General features: G+C 42.3%; 1 long non-coding RNA gene across 1 annotated transcript in view; it reads right to left on the reverse strand.

Moving 5' to 3' along the window:
• Window positions 1-888: 888 nt before the first annotated feature.
• Window positions 889-15,018, reverse strand: part of LOC135041395 (uncharacterized) — a 100,560-nt gene continuing 86,430 nt past the window's right edge. Inside the window, exon 5 of the long non-coding RNA XR_010235038.1 lies at window positions 889-1,037. This is a non-coding gene — a long non-coding RNA (uncharacterized LOC135041395). The remainder of the gene's footprint in view (window positions 1,038-15,018) is intronic.

Below are 15,018 nucleotides of genomic sequence, written 5' to 3' on the forward strand. Positions count from 1 at the left end.
AAATTTTTGCTCTCCATTATTTTTCTGGAGTTATATAACAATATGCGGTACAGGAGAGCATACATCACACAGGGCAACCCCTGTGAAAAGTATTTAGATTAAATATTAATAACCCCTTTATTTGGAGTGAATAATATACAGCACAGGACAGCACCACTGCACTTATTTATATGGCAGCACCACTGGACTGGATTTATACACAATTATATGGCTGTATATGGAATTATACAGCAGGATCACTGGATTTATACGCCAGTACCACTGGAGTTATACAGCAGTACTACTGGACTGGAGTTATATGCCAGTACCACTGGAATTATACGGCAATATCATTGGAATTATACGGCAATATCATTGGAATTATACAGCAATATCATTGGAATTATACAGCAATATCGCTGGAATTATACGGCAGGATTGCTGGAATTATACGGCAGGATCACTGGAATTATATGGCAGGATCACAGGAATTATATAGCAATATCACTGGAATTATACGGCAATATCACTGGCATTATACAGCAGTATCACAGGAATTATACAGAGATATCACTGGAATTATACGGCAATATTACTGGAATTATATGCCAGTATCACAGGAAGTATATGGCAGTAACACTGGATACAGAGGACACCACCACTGTGACTGGTCACTGGACTGATGCTGCACAAGACACTACCCGTGGTCTGATGCAAGACAACACAGCAAAACTGCAAGGGACTTATACAGCAGCACTGGGGACATATAGCAGCAGAGGACACCACCACAGTAACTGGCTGGACTGATGCAGCATAAGACAGCACTGGAATCGCCACCCCACTTTCCTCACTTTCCCACCCACACTTCAAATATGTAAAGGGACATCACAAAGAGTTATCAGAGGAATTATTTATTAAAAGAACACAGTTTATGACACGTGGGCACTCGCTGCGGCTGGAGGAAAGAACGTTCCGAACGCGACGCAAGAAAGGGTTCTTCACTGTTAGGGCAATTAGGATGTGGAATTCCCTGCCAGGGAACGTGGTAATGGCGGACTCTGTAAATGGATTTAAAAAAAAGGATTGGATAAATTTCTGAATGAAAATGATATCTAAGGTTATAATATTTAAAATATCAACATGATTAATCCAGGGGTTACATGAGTTATAGTAGTTAACTAGTCATAAAACATTATTCAGCGGGTATGTAGATTAATCACAACTTAATACACACGATGGGCAAATTGCCTCTTTTCAACCTCAATTGCTATGTTACTATGTTACAGACACTGGGGACACATCCTCTCACTACACTCTCAGAGACTGGAGTGAAAATGGCGGCGACGCGCGGCTCCTTATATGGAATACAAACTCCGCGAGAATCCGACAGCGGGATGATGACGTTTTGCCTTGTTCTGGTTTCCGAGTCAGGCAGGAAAACCCGAGCCTGACTCGGATCCGGGCTCAGAGCATGAAGTCCGGTAGGGTTCGGTTCTCTGGGAACCGAACCCGCTTGTCTCTAGTTCACAGTATCCTGATTCAGGTCTGGAAATTCCTTGCCTTCATTCACAGTCTGCTCACAGCTCTGGACTCTTGTCTGAATTCTGGACATTTATCAGTATTTTATGCCTGCTAAACTTTCATTGCTGCAAGTATATGCTGCCTTGCCTTGAACTCACAGCTAATTGTCACAGACCCTTACAAATTATTTACAGTAAGTGAACTTCGTTCCAGCATTACTGCAGGCCAGTGAGCTATGGTTTCAGGGGCAAACGTAGGGTTTACTGTGGCTGGTTTGTTTCTTTATTTACTGGAATCCGTGAGTGCCGCAACTTTTGGTTTCTGTACATTACATTGTGGAGGCACCGGGACAAGTTTCATTATTAATATTTGGAGTGCCGGACCTGGCTCTTGTGTATATGTGTGTGTATATATATATATATATATGTATATATATATATATATATATATGTATATATATATATATATATATATATATATATATACACAAACAAACAAAGAACCCAGCACTCACCAAAGTAAACTCACTTATCCTCAACAATTCAATAAATAAATGATGGGGGTTTAGTTAGTGGATTGGCCAATGCACGGAAGCCTGCACACCGATCTCCAAGGTACCCCACCTTCATGCAGGTCCTACACTATCACAGAGTCTTAAAACCTGACTACTTCACTGCTGTTACACACATCATCTGCCTGCTAGATTTAATGTGTACCTGCCACACCTTTATGGCTTTTAAAGGTACACTAGTCACCTTTTGCACTGGCTCAAAGATGATTGCTATATATATATATATGTGATGCAGTGTTTTCCACAATTGTGGAAATGATAGTACTCTCCAGACTTCTTAGATATTTAAAAGTCAAACAATTTATTTGCCAAAATCGTGGTAATAGTTCAAACAGTTCCAAGGTAGGAAAATGCTCACAGAAAAAACCTGGTTTCCAGTTCCACATTATCTACTGCTGCTGTACTGTTGACATTTGTGACTCTGCTAGACTTGCTGTTACCTTGAAAAAGGTCCTAGAACGGGACCGAAACGTTGGTGAGCATATTTCCTGTGAGCATTTTACTACCTTGGAACTTGTTGAACTATTACCACGATTTTGGCAAATAAATAAATTGTTTGTCTTTTGAATAGCTAAGAAGTCTGGAGAGTGCTATTATTTCCACAATTGTGGAAAACACTGCACTGGACTATGCGTCCCTCTCTATATATTATATAATATATATATATATATATATATATATATACACACATACATACATACATACATACATACATACATACATACATATATATATATATATACACATACAGCACTCAGTCAAAAAAAAACACGTTTACGCATTAGTGTGGTGCCAGGTCAAAAAGTATTATAATATCACTCACTTTTCCATAGAGAGAAAAAGCAAAAACCAGCACTCACGATTCAGTTGAAAGCAGAAGAGGATTTATTCTTCAATACAAGTCCATCAGTGATACATCCAACAACTGTGGCCACAGTTGTTGGATGTATCACTAATGGATTTATATTGAAGAATAAATACTCTTCTGCTTTCAACTGAATCGTGAGTGCTGGTTTTTGCATTTTTTTTCTCTATGGGAAATTGAGTGATATTAAATGAATATATATATTTGTCTCCGGCTGGCACTCAATAGCTAATGATATATCTTTCACCGGTGCCCTCGCAAAAACTGCATTTGTAGATACTAGTGATGTGCACCGGAAATTTTTCGGGTTTTGTGTTTTCGTTTTGGATTCGGTTCCGCGGCCGTGTTTTGGATTCGGACTCGTTTTGGCAAAACCTCCCTGAAAATTTTTTGTCGGATTCGGGTGTTTTTTTTACAAAAAACCCTCAAAAACAGCTTAAATCATAGAATTTGGGGGTCATTTTGATCCCATAGTATTATTAACCCCAATAACCATAATTTCCACTCATTTCCTTTCCAGTCTATTCTGAACACCTCACAATATTATTTTTAGTCCTAAAATATGCACCAAGGTCGCTGGATGGCTAAGCTAAGCGACCCAAGTGGCCGACACAAACACCTGGCCCATCTAGGAGTGGCACTGCAGCGTCAGACAGGATGGCACTTAAAAAAAATAGTCCCCAAATATATATATATATATATATATACTGGTGGTCAGCAAAATTCTGCACTGTCCACCTACTATAATACTGCGCACAACTACAATGCAGCACAGATATGGATAGTATACTTGATGACACAGAGGTAGAGCAATGGACTACTGTACCGTACTGCTATATATATATATATATATATATATATATATATATATATATATATATATATAGATAGAATGAACAGCTGCTCCGGCACTCCATGTAGTCCAATGCTGGACTGATGCTGCTCTGGTGCCCTCCCCGACCGGGAACCGGTGGCATGCAGAGAAAGAACTGAAGCGGCACTCAGAGACTTGTAACAGCAATCATATATTTGTGCAAATAGTGCAAATCATATCAACTTTTCGGGGACCTGGTCCCCTTCTTCAGAATAACATAAGTGCCAAAAATGGGTGTTTAAATAGACAAGACAAACACTTACCCCCTGACCCCATCCAATCTGCAGCTGCAGCGTGTCCGTCTGGCCGCCCTTTCATGACTTCCGCCCGGCTGCTCGCGTCTCGGCGGGACCGGAAGTGATGTCACGAGTGCGAGCCGCGTTACCATGGCTACCACTCGAGGCTTTGCTCGCTACCCGAGTGTCATGCCCTGGCCGCGTCACTCAAGCTACCTCCAATGCGTCCGCCGATCCCGCGAGATCTGGAGCCCTGGCTAGGAAGACATTTGCGTTACCATAGAAACGCTGTCAACTGTACAACAATACGAACAAAAGAAAAAAACGTAAAATAGGTGACATGTTAAGATGACTTTTGACAGTCAATGTTACATTAAAACATCAATCTAAAAATGCTGGTGCAAACTCTACTATACAAACACTTAGGGACATCTGAAGGTGCAAACAGGAAAATGTACACAAACGGGTCCAATTATTAAAAAAAGAAAAAGAACCTGCTGGATGTGACAAAAATTCTAAAATGGGCACCTCCTGTATAGCAGCTAGAACTAATGTTAATGCCTTATATTTTGAGAATAAACTATTAGTGACATCGACACAGAGCCCCCAAACTGAGTTTCACTAAGCGTGGTGTCGACAAGCTAGGACTTAACCACATTCACAAAAAATTGATTAATCCCTGATTGTCATTAAGCCCCCCAGGTTTCAAAGTGTTAAGCCTATGGATCCACATGGACTCCAGCTGTAATAGCTTACGTCCCCGATCACCCCCCCGCATTGACTCGGGGACGTGATCGATGATGCGGTGTTTGAACGTGGCCATCGAATGTCTGAATGTCACGAAATGCTTGGCCACGGGCTGTTCCCCACTACCCGATGCCAAAGCATTCCCGGATGGCTAGTCTGTGCTGTGCCATTCTGATTTTAAATTGGCATTCTGTTTTGCCGACATAATATCACCCACATGGGCAGATGATGGCATAAATGACGAACTTCGTACTACATGTGAGGGGCCATTTGATTTTATACAACTTCCCTGAAAAGGGATGAGCTATGGTAGTCCCTGTTGACATGTGGGAACAAGTAGTACAACCAGTGCACTTGAAGCAACCATTACGTCTAGTGAGAAAATGTGTGGGATTCACTCTCAATTTTGCCATATCAGTTTTCACTAATATATCCCTGATACTTCTTCCTTTTTTATAGTTGGGCATGATGCGTTTATCGTGTAGCATTTTTTACTCCGGATCTGATGTTACAATGGGCCACAGCTGGTTTAGTTGGTGTTGCCTTTCCCTGCTTGTCACATCGTACTCACACACCCAAGGGATGATTTTAGACATGTCTTTGGTGTGCTTAGGTTTCTCCAAGGCATCTCTCTGAGTAGCCTCTGCTTTCAAGCGGGCCGATCATATTAATGACCGGGGGTAGCCTCTTGCCAGGAATCTATCTTCCATTTCCTTTAACTGACCTGTCTTAATGGAATCACTGTTGTTGGCCCTGCACACCCTCAGAAACTGGGAGTATGGAAGGCCCCTGACGGTAGATCTGGGGTGGAAGCTGTCGTATTGCAAGATCGTATTGCGATCGGTTGGCTTTCTGTAAAGACATGTCAGGATTTTACCCTCCTGAATTTTAATTAAAATGTCCAGAAAGCAAATTTCGACTGGGCTACTGGTCATAGTAAGTTTAGCCGGGTTGTCAGATTGATTGTGTGAATCAATCAGCGCACCTAACTCCTGTATCTCACCTCGCCAAAAAATCAACACATCATCTATATATCTGTAATAAACAAACAATCTGTCGGCAATGGTTCTATTGGCTAGAAATAATTCACGTTCTGTTTCCCACATAAAGGCATTTGCGAACGAGGGTGCCACGGAAGACCCCATGGCACACCCCGTTCGCTGCCTGTAGAATTTACCGTCGAAGATGAAAAAATTGTGTGTCAACGTGAAACATAACAACTCAAGAAAAAACTCAATGTCTGGCCCAGTGTACCGTGCATTCCCCACTATGAGACGTCTCACAGCCTGCAACCCCTGTTGGTGAGGAATGCAGGTATACAGGCTGGTGACGTCCACAGAGGCCAAAGACACATCAATGGGAATTTCATCAAAAGTGCAAAGTGTCTGTAGCAAAGTGCTGGAGTCCTTTAAATATGTGCAAATACCTTGAATACAAGGTTGTAAGTAAGTGTACAAAAAGATGGCCACCGGCTCACACAGAGACCCACGAGCAGATATGATGGGTCTGCCCGGGGGTCTCTGTGCGTCCTTATGGACCTTGGGAATGGTATAGAATATGGGGACCACCGGTTTGTCAGGTAACAGCTTATGGAGGATGTCTGTTGAAATCAAATCTTGCAATTTAGCCTTTTCTAGCAATGATGTTAGTTCTGCTTTGTATTCTGCGGAGGGATCTTTGTCCAAAATACAGTACGTCTCGCTGTCGGCAAGTAATCTCAAGCACTCTGTTGTATAATCTGTGGTGTTCTGCACCACTATGGATCCGCCTTTATCGGCTCCACGGATTATAATATCCTTTCTGTTGCTTAACGCTTTTAGAGCTGATCGCTCATCATGCTGCAAATTGTGAAATTGACGTTTCTTAGGATGGACATCTGGACTCTCCAGCATTCTGTTAAAGGTTTTAAGGGAAGCGTTGGTGGAGACTGGATCGAACCGTGACTTTGGGCCCAATTTCTGAACTCTTGGGGGCAGTGGTTCCTTGGATGGCAGTGCAGGTTGTTTACCAAAGTGCTCTTTAATTTTTAAAGTGCGGTGCAGTTTAAACGTGCTAATTTTGTTTTTGAACTCATCACCATAATTGGTGGGGACAAACGTCAAACCTTTGTTAAGCACACGTATTTCAGATGGTGATAATGATGTGCTAGACAAATTAAAAATTAGTGCTTCTTCGGTTTCGGAGGCTTTGCTTTGTTTTTGCCTTTGGTTTTGTCTCCCTCGTCTGGTGAACTGATGTTTCTTCCTCGACCCGCGATGATAGCGCGGGTCCTGACCCCTAAAGGGGTATTGCGCTTGGAATTTGTTGCAGCCGCGCCATGGGTGTCGTCAGAGTCGCTGGCAGAAGTTGTGCTGGTACCTTGCCACCTCCTTTCGCGGCGACCTTGGAAAGGTCTGGGTCTACCCTGAGTGTTGGAAACATTGCCCAACCACGGGTACACCCTGTGTTGAGAGTAATCCGTTTGCACTTTGTGAAGTTTTTCCTTTTTAAACTTTAATAGGTTCACTCTATACAGCTCTACCTGGTCTTTTAATTTAGACAACCATCCACTGGCATCCTCGGATGCTAACAATTCAGCATGGTCTGTTTTAAACTGTGCAATGAGGGCTTTGGTTTTTTCAAACTCCTTAGTGGATTCCTCCACCACTAGTAAAATTAAGTCCATTGAGCACTTATTTAAAACCGAGACCCATTTCCTGCAAAATTCCATGCTGTAGCGCCCAATAGTTGGGACATTGTGCACCCTGAAGCCACGGGGTAGCTGTTTTGCTCTGTAGTAGTCGGATAATGTCCTGCTGTGGTATAAATAAATAATCCACCTCCCTTTTCATGAGGCGCAACAAGTCCAGCTGTGCCTCCTCTACAGATGTAATTGCATTCTCAGTAAACGCTGGATCTTTGTGGAGAATGCTTTCGGCTTCTAAATCCGAGAAACTCAGCGTCTCATGTGTGTCACAGTGTAATAAAAATGAGGTAAAATCAGTCTGTTCCAAGACCGGAGCTGCCATGTCGAAGTCTGTGCCCAACTCAGTACTTGAATAGTGCAAATAACGCTGTGCAAATTGTCGCTGTACACACCTAAGATGTAGTGCAAATGTGCAAAAAAGTGAATGGTGACCTGGAGAAGAAGCATTCCTTTAGAAACAAAGATGTGGGTGCCTTGAGCTGGAAACCTTAATGCATTGCACATGCAGCAGGAACCAAATGTAGAATGAACAGCTGCTCCGGCACTCCATGTAGTCCAATGCTGGACTGATGCTCCTCTGGTGCCCTCCCCAACCGGGAACCGGTGGCATGCAGAGAAAGAACCGAGGCGGCACTCAGAGACTTGTAACAGCAATCATATATTTTTACAAATAGTGCAAATCATATCAACGTTTCGGGGACCTGGTCCCCTTCTTCAGGATAACATAAGTGCCAAAAATGGGTGTTTAAATAGACAAGACAAACACTTACCCCCTGACCCCATCCAATCTGCAGCTGCAGCGTGTCCGTCTGGCCGCCCTTTCATGACTTCCGCCCGGCTGCTCGCGTCTCGGCGGGACCGGAAGTTGTACAGTTGACAGCGTTTCTATGGTAACGCAAATGTCTTCCTTGCCAGGGCTCCAGATCTCGCGGGATCGGCGGACGCATTGGAGGTAGCTTGAGTGACGCGGCCAGAGCATGTCACTCGGGTAGCGAGCAAAGCCTCGAGTGGTAGCCATGGTAACGCGGCTCGTACTCGTGACATCACTTCCGGTCCCGCCGAGACGCGAGCAGCCGGGCGGAAGTCATGAAAGGGCGGCCAGACGGACACGCTGCAGCTGCAGATTGGATGGGGTCAGGGGGTAAGTGTTTGTCTTGTCTATTTAAACACCCATTTTTGGCACTTATGTTATCCTGAAGAAGGGGACCAGGTCCCCGAAACGTTGATATGATTTGCACTATTTGCACAAATATATGATTGCTGTTACAAGTCTCTGAGTGCCGCCTCGGTTCTTTCTCTCTCTCTCTCTCTCTCTCTATATATAACCACAGAACTAAAAGACATACATTAGATAAACATACAAATATCTAAATAAAGTATATAATGATACATGAATATACTCCACCTAGCAAGGCAATACATAAACATTGGAACGGGGGAAGCTGATGCAAGTGATGCATGCATTAATCTAAGTGGCCTCTGTGTGGATATTATATGTACTCTCCAAGCCTTAAAGTCAATGATCAAATTATTCTCTCCCCACATATTAATTAGTTGAACTAGGACTACTTCATTTGTAAAAAATTCCAATTAATCTTCTCATTAAGCCCTAAAGGTTGCAAAGTATTAAGCCTAATAATCCACCTAGCCTCCAATCTATGTAAAGCTAGGACTCTATCACCTCCTCTTGGTGATTCCGGAACGTGATCAATCATTTGATATCGAAGATCAGATAGTGCATGGGACTTATCCCAACAATGTCTAGACACTGGTTGTTCATTTGCGTTACCCGTTAAAGCCTGACTGATATTAGAGCGATGTAACGCCATTCTTTCTCGTAGAGTGCGGGTAGTCAAACTCACATATATTAATTTGCAAGGGCAGATAATAACGTAAATAATGAATCTAGTTGTACAATTTAGAACATGTTTGATGTCGAATCTATGGTTAGTAACTGGATGGCTGAACCATGTTCCTGTGATTAAGGCTGAACATGTAATGCAAGAGGGGCATCTATAGCACCCTGGTTTTTTGACCGATCCAAAGATGCCTGGTTTGGGAGTGTAATCAGTGATATCAGTTTTCACTAATATGTCGCGCAAATTGCGACCACGTTTATAACTCATCATGACCTGTGTGTTCTGAAAACACGGTAATAACTTGTCAGTTTTGATTATAGGCCATAATGCTTTGCTGGCTCGGGGTATAACCGGGCTGGCAGTGGAATATCTCGTAGACCAAATAAATTTATTCTGGTCGTCCTTCTTCTCAGATGAAGCCTGAAGTATGCTCATCCGATCTTTACTCAAAACCCGGGACTTAGCTTTACTCAAATCTCTAATGTCATATCCCCAACAGCTAAATTTATTGACAACCTTCTCTAAGGCCTCGTCCAACTGATCAGGATCGCTGGTGATACGGGCTACCCTAAGCATTTGGGAATAGGGCAATCCTTTCTTTAATGCCACTGGATGGTGACTACTGGCATCAAGCAGTGAATTACGATCCGTGTCTTTATAAAACACAGTGGTACTCAGTGTACCTTTTTTCAGATGGACTGTAACGTCCAAATAATCAATTTGATCAGGTTTACAGGAAAAAGTAAATTTGATGGGACCTGGCATCTGATTAATCTTTTGCACCATTTCACAGAACAAAGTAGCAGTACCCTTCCATAACATAAATAAGTCGTCAATATATCTAGTAAACCAGATAATATTGTCACTATATATCGCATTTTCAAAAATTAATTTCTGTTCTTGGTCAAACATGAAGACATTGGCATAGGCCGGTGCCACGCTATTGCCCATGGCACAGCCCGCCAGTTGAAGGTAAAATCTACCATTGAACAGAAAGTAATTTCTGGTAAGTACCAATTCTAATAGTTTAAGAAATAAATTTTTTTCAAGACCAAACACGACATCAAGCTGACTGATGAATCTATCCATGGCTTCTAACCCCTCTCTATGTGGGATAGACGTATAGAGAGAGGTAACATCCATGGTGCATAATAACGTGTTATCAGGCAATCCTTCAAATTCTCTGATCTTTTTGAGGAACGTGGTGGTGTCTTTCAGATAAGTATGTCGTGTGATCACGTGCGGTTGGAGGAGGGAATCCAAAAATTCTGCTGTCGGTTGGTATAAAGATCCCCTGGCCGACACTATGGGGCGGCCCGGGGGATTTACAAGGCTCTTGTGGACCTTAGGCAAGGTATATAGGCAGGGAACGATGGGATTTTTCGGAATGAGTACATCCTTGAGCTTCAGATCCAGCAATTTATCAGAGACCGCCTGGTCTAACACAGTATTAAGTTCTTTCTGAAATCTCCTAGTCGGATCATTCTCCAGTCTCATGTAGGTGTCCGTACAAGCTAGTTGTCTCGTAATCTCCTGAACGTACTGTACTCGATCTTGCAGTACAATCCCCCCACCCTTATCGGCCGGGCGGATTATAATGGACGTATCCCGACTCAGATCTTTCAAAGCCTTACGTTGGTCATATGATAGATTATGATATATTGGTTGTGGAGTGCTGATGAATCTATTAACTGAGTCGTCCATAAGCCGTCCGTACGTTTTAATCGATGCGTTGTGGGAGATAGGGTCAAATTTAGAGATATGATATTTCCGAAAAATATGACTCGCTGAATCAGATGGTAGTTGACTGCTTGTGTGTTGATAAAATTTCTTCAAACGTAATTTCCTATTCATCTGATGCATATCGGCCTGCCACTCAAACGGGTCATGATGATTGGTGGGGACAAAGGAAAGTCCTTTATTCAATACTTCTTCCTCAACGGATGTTAGGTGTCTTGAAGATAAGTTGAAAATCAAGTTTTCTTGGACTTGTTCCCTTTTGTTGATCCTTTGGCTTTGTCCACCTCGTCTCGTGGGCTTGGACCAGCCTCTGCTCTGGCCCTGGTGGTAGCTCCTAAAGGGGGACGTTTTGTTAGAGGGACATCATCTGAGTCTGCGACTACAAAGTCGCTGTCGCTATTAGATGAATAATGTCCTTTATCAGGACGTCCTCGGCGTTGTCGACTTGTGCTACGTGACTGCGCTCTATTGTTGGATTTAGCAGAATCCGTACCCGTCAGCCATCTATAGACTTGAAAATCCTCATAGTCATTCTGAACCACCTGTAGCTTAGATTTCTTGAATTTAAGCAATTCTTTTCTGTGATGTTCTATTTGTTGTGTTAATTTCGCCCAGGTGGCTGCGTGACTCGGGTCAGAGATGATCGCTGCGTGTGTGGTATTGAGAGCTTCAATTTTAGATTTTGCCACTTGTAGTTCCCGACCAGACTCCTCTATAACGAGAAGCATCAGGTCAAAACTGCATTTATTTAATACAGAGATCCAACGCCGGCAAAACTCCGGATTCGTCCTCCCTATAGTCGGGGTGTTGCGGATTCGAAAGCCCCGCGGAATCAATTTTTGTCTGAAATAATCTGACAAGGTCGAACCATGCAATAGGTAATCAGTCTCTCGTTTTTTCAAACGTAGTAATTGTTTAAACACATCGTCAACAGTGTCATCTAATGCTTCCGGCACACAATCCTCAGCAAATAAAATGCGGTCAGCTTGTGCTTTGCTGAAGCTCAATGTGTCACAAATCTGTGATAATGTATCCGTAGATGGGCCGGCTTCCACTCTGTCCACGTCTGTAATCTCCATGTTAGGAATAATGTCCACAAAAAGTGGTCCTTCGTCACAAAATGCCAAAAGTGTAAGAAACAGTATTCAAAAGTCAATCGGTGCCTTGATACGTAGGGGTATCACCCCAATGTAATAGTATCCAAATGATCCGGCACTCTAATTAATATCCATCTGCCTGGGTGCCATTGTCTAATGTAATATACAGAGCATAAGGAACCTCGTCGGTCAGCAGCTTGAACCTGACACTCAGAGACTCAGGAGTGAAGGCAATTCAAATGGGTATAATGTCTAACCAATTTAGAACACGTGGTAGACCCTCCAGTGGTGCAGTGCTGACAGCCAAGTCTCTGCTGACCGACGAGGTTCCTTATGCTTGCGAACCAGTTAGATTCTATACACATATGAATCTTCCCCATATTCGAATATCTGAATGTCAGACTCAAGCTGATGATATATGAGGTATGGTCCTCGCTGTATCAATCAAGTCCCATTGAAATATTGAAACGTTGTTCATACATCTTTGAATGACCTTTTATGTGCTGACAATATGTTCTGAAATGAAGAGATTTTACCCCTGATGAAGTCTTGGAACAAAACGAAACGCGTTGGGTTATTTATCTATCTATTATCTGATGTTACCTCCGAATCTACAATAAGGAGAAGGAGGAAATCGTAGTGATATATCTACGCTTTTTCCTCATCACTACAAACTGATTGTTCAAATTGTGCGACAAATGTAAATGTATCAACTCTGTATACTTATGAACATTTGTGTCGGGTTTATATGTTGTTTTAATAAATTTTTATGTTAGTATTTGTTATCTGACGTAATTTATCCGGAGAGTACTGTGAGGGTCCGTTTTTAGGTAGGGCGTTGATATAACTCCCTTGGCGCCATCTCCTCTATTTCATTTCATATATATATATATATATATATATATATATACATATACATATACATACACACACACGTATATATATATATACATATAGAACATGCAAGCATCCGCACTGTACTGAATCTCCAGGGGACAACACGGTGGTGCTCAACTCCAAGGAATTTTTTGGGTTCCTGATAATAGTCTTTTGAAAAAGAGGGCACTCACCAATTATTTCTTAAAAAGGTCAGAAGGTCATTTATTGGTACATTCTCTGGTCGACGTTTCGATCACATCCCAGTGATCTTTGTCAGGACAGCAAAGCGGTGTTGTGTGGTGACAGAGCACCAGAAGCAGAGTGCCAGACATGTTCAACATCTACAAGTATTTATACCATCATCAATTTGAGTATCACGCCCCTCCTACATATGTCACTTCCTGTTCTATACTAAACTGTCAATTAGGAGCTAAAACCTGATATGTATACAATGCAACTACTATGTGGGAAGGGTGTATAGCACCTTCGTGTTAACCCCCATGGAATATGCTTTTTATTTTAAACGGTGCTGGTTATCAAAAACCGCACCACATACAAGATTCAAAGAAACCAGGAAGTGGTCCATGCGTTCCAGCAGTTGCTGGAACGCACGCGCTAACCGGAAGTGACTTCCGTAAACCGGAAGTGGGGTAATAAGAGCCAAAAATAGGAAGTGGAGAATCAAAATGCGTTCCAGCGGTACCTGGAACGCACAACTATACAAAGGAGATGACATACATGTCAATAGAGATGACAACAAGTCCAAAAAAACCGGAGAATAATAAAAATATAGTAACATGAGCAGATGTTACTTAGTAGGTCGGCCGAGGATCTCAAATAGATGGTGGTGTACAATTTCTCCCAACAAATTAGAAAATTAAAAATTTATAATAAAACGTAACTTTTAATACATCATTAAAGGAAAAATGAATGAAAAAATATTTTAAACAATAAAAATATATATATTATGCAGGCCACGGGGTATATAGGGCTTTAATGAGGCCGCCATATTACTGGCTGGTATCAAAGGAGCCACAATATAAACCCGGGTCACAGAACTATATATACAAATATGCCTGAGACAAAGTCAGATAAAATGTAAATGTAAATACACCATGACTGCAAATTATCCTAGGAAGATACCATATGGATTTGTCTCATTGAGACCTAATGGAATAAGTGTCTCTAATTCAAAAATCCACCGTGATTCACGTCGTTTCAATTTCAATTCTCTATCACCACCTCGGATCGTTGATGGAATATGATCAATTAACATGCATTTTAGACTTGAGACTGAATGTTTTTGTTGTAGCCAGTGTTTAGCTACTGGTTTATCCGTCTTATTGGTCTCTAATGCCTGTCTGATGGAGTAACGGTGGTTCGCCATGCGTTCACGGAAACACCGTGTAGTGAGTCCCACATAGTATAGCCCACAAGGGCAGATGATAATGTATATCACAAAGTCAGACGTGCACGACAACTTGTGTTTAATTGGAATTCGTTTTCCACTTTGTGGGTGAACAAAGGAAGATCCACTCATCATAGATCTACATGTTGTACAGTCCGGACATCGGAAACAGCCCAATTTTCTCCTCGCAAGCCATGTTTGGTTTGTGGTGCATGGTTGTAGGGTCGGACGCATCAGCAATTGTCGCAAATTAGGCCCCCTGCGATAGGAGTGCATCGGTGGTCTTTGGCTCAGACCCACCAGTTTAGCATCTGATGCAACTATAGGCCAGTGTTTCCTGATCGTTTTTTCAGCATCCTTGGACTTTGTGTCAAATGTAGAAGTGAAAATGAGTCGACCAGACTCAAGTCTTGATGTAGGTTTCTGACCAATATTCTTGAATTTGACCTTAGCCTTCCTGAGGCATCTAGTGACCACCTTCGGTGAGTACCCTCTCGCAAGGAATCTCTCCGACATTTCGGAAAGCTGTTGGTCAGCAATGTCCATTGAGGAGTTG

This window comes from Pseudophryne corroboree, chromosome 2 (genome assembly GCF_028390025.1).
Source record: "Pseudophryne corroboree isolate aPseCor3 chromosome 2, aPseCor3.hap2, whole genome shotgun sequence".
NCBI lineage: Eukaryota > Metazoa > Chordata > Amphibia > Anura > Myobatrachidae > Pseudophryne > Pseudophryne corroboree.